This window comes from Ruditapes philippinarum, unplaced genomic scaffold (genome assembly GCF_026571515.1).
Source record: "Ruditapes philippinarum isolate M1 unplaced genomic scaffold, ASM2657151v2 ctg3428_1_1_1_1, whole genome shotgun sequence".
NCBI lineage: Eukaryota > Metazoa > Mollusca > Bivalvia > Venerida > Veneridae > Ruditapes > Ruditapes philippinarum.
Genome location: NW_026852733.1, coordinates 142,488 through 145,028, shown reverse-complemented (window position 1 = coordinate 145,028; position 2,541 = coordinate 142,488). Strand labels below are relative to the sequence as shown.

Sequence of the window (2,541 nt, the reverse complement as noted above, 5' to 3'; positions counted from 1 at the left end):
CCGAATAAAATCAAATAATTGTAAATTTAGAATTTCGGGTTTGTAATCTTAATTAATTTCGAGGTATTTTGTTCAAAATAATCCTGTTGTTTAACACTGATGTAAATAATTTAGCGAAAATCTCGCCGGTCAACATGTATATATTCCACTACTGGACAGTCAGATTTATTTGTGTACTACGCTCTGAAGTATTCGGTAATCCACATCGCTAAAATAGCATTTTTTCATTGATTTAAATGATATTCATCCGCCTAATTTGTGATTGTGCATATATTGAAAATTCTATAAGGCAACGCTACTTTTAAAATTTGAATGCGTTGTAATTTGTTGGTTACTTGTAACAAAATAAAAATATTTCTTTTTTACATCACTAGTTTTAAACTGTTTTCAGGACTACTTGTTGTTAGGTTTGTCGTGAAATTCTGTGCCAGAGATTGAATGTCAGCATTGTATTTCCTGATCTATGATCAGAAAATACAACAAGAGCACCGCTAGGCGGAGCATTATATGCCCGAAAGTACTTTTTCTTTGAGTAAGGATGAAGCATTTGTAAGACATGGGAATTAAATACAGTATTACCTCCTTCAAAAAGCAATCCTCCTTTATAGCTGAAGAACATTCATGTATAAATACAGTTGCTGTTTTCAAAGCACCACCATCAAGTTGTTATCTTGTAAGTAAAAATGCTACAACGGATGGACGAAAGACGTCAGGGGTTATAAAGCTGTTAATCCTATAAAATTTTACAGCTGTAGGTTGATTAATGCTTGAGTTATTGAGCGAAAACTGTTTCAAGTTTAAAGATGATATTAACCTTGATCTTTGACCTTGTGACCCCAAAATCAAGAGGGGTCTTATACCCAATATGGACAATCATCCTATGAAATTTGAAAACTTTGGGCCAAATGGAACTTAAGTAAAGCTCCGGAAACCATTTTCAGTGTTAAGCTAATAGTTACCTTGACCTTTGACATTGTGACCTTAAAATCAATAAGAGTCTTCTACCCAATATGGGCAATCATCCTGTGAAGTTTGAATACTGTGGGCCAAATGGAACTTAAGTTCTGCTGCGGAAACAATTTTCAGTTTTACGGTAATAGTTACCTTGACCTTTGACCGTGTGATCAAAAAATAAATAGGGGTCTTTTACCCAATATGGACAATCATCCTATGAAGTTTGAATACTATGGACCACATGGAACTTAAGTTATGGTGAGGAAACCATTTTCAGTTTTAGGGTAATAGTGACCTTGACCTTTGACTTTTTGACCCCGAAATCAATAGGGGTCTTTTATCCAATATGGACAATCATCCTATGAAGTTTTAAAACGATGGGCCAAATTGAACTTAAGTTATGCTCCGGAAACCATTTTCAGTATTTAGCTAATAGTGACCTTGACCTTGTGACCCCAAAATCAATAGGGATCTTCTACCCAATATAGACAATCATCCTATGAAGTTTGAAAACTTTGGGCCAAATGGAACTTAAGTTATGCTCCGGAAACCATTTTCAGTATTAAGCTAATAGTGACCTTGACCTTTGACTTTGTGACCCCAAAATCAATAGGGGTCTTCTACGCAATATGGGCAATCATCCTATGAAGTTTGAAAAATGTTGGCCAAATGGAACTTAAGTTATGGTCCGGAAACCATTTTCAGTTATAGGGTAATAGTGACCTTCACCTTTGACCTAGTGACAGTAAAATCGATCGGGGTCTTCTACCCGATATGTACAATCATCCTATGAACTTTGAAAACTGTGGGCCAAATGGAACTTAAGTTATGCTCCGGAAACCATTTTCAGTTTTAGGGTAATAGTAACCTTGACCTTTGACCTTGTGACCCCAAAATCAATAGGGGTCTTCTACCCAATATGGACAATCATCCTATGAAGTTTGAAAACTGTTGGCCAAATAGAACTTAAGTTATGCTCCTGAAACCATTTTCAGTTATAGGGTAATAGTGACCTTGACCTTTGACCTTGTGACCGTAAAATCAATAGGGGTCTTCTACCCGATATGTACAATCATCCTATGAAGTTTGAAAACTGTGGGCCAAATGGAACTTAAGTTATGCTCCGGAAACCATTTTCAGTTTTAGGGTAATAGTAACCTTGACCTTTGACCTTGTGACCCCAAAATCAATAGGGGTCTTCTACCCAATATTGGCATCATCCTATGAAGTTTGAATACTGTTGGCCAAATGGAACTTAAGTTATGCTCCGGAAACCAAATTGCTAACGGACGGACGGACAGACGGACGCCAGGGGGTATAACATAATATGCCTAAAATTATTTCAGGCATACAAAAATGATTAAACAAGATGGGCAATGATGACTCATCATTCACAAAAGGAATATGGTCTACATGTACAAGATTTAATTACATGATTATTCCTTGTGCAACAGACCAGAACAATTCAGTAATTTTTGAAAAGGACTACAAATGACCATTCCTGTAAAGTTTCATCATAATCTAAAAAAGCTGTTTAGAAGAAGTCATTTAAAAGTTCATCTATATTTAGTTCTGGTGGCTATTTTG

The 2,541-nt window shown here is 36.0% G+C and overlaps 1 long non-coding RNA gene across 1 annotated transcript; it reads right to left on the bottom strand.

Annotated features, from left to right (window-relative positions):
• Positions 1 to 1,392: 1,392 nt before the first annotated feature.
• Positions 1,393 to 1,961, bottom strand: LOC132722665 (uncharacterized). The gene is made up of 2 exons (XR_009624643.1): positions 1,836 to 1,961; positions 1,393 to 1,538 (listed from the first exon to the last, which is right to left on the bottom strand). It is a non-coding gene; the product is annotated as an uncharacterized LOC132722665 (long non-coding RNA).
• Between the last annotated feature and the right edge of the window lie 580 nt (positions 1,962 to 2,541).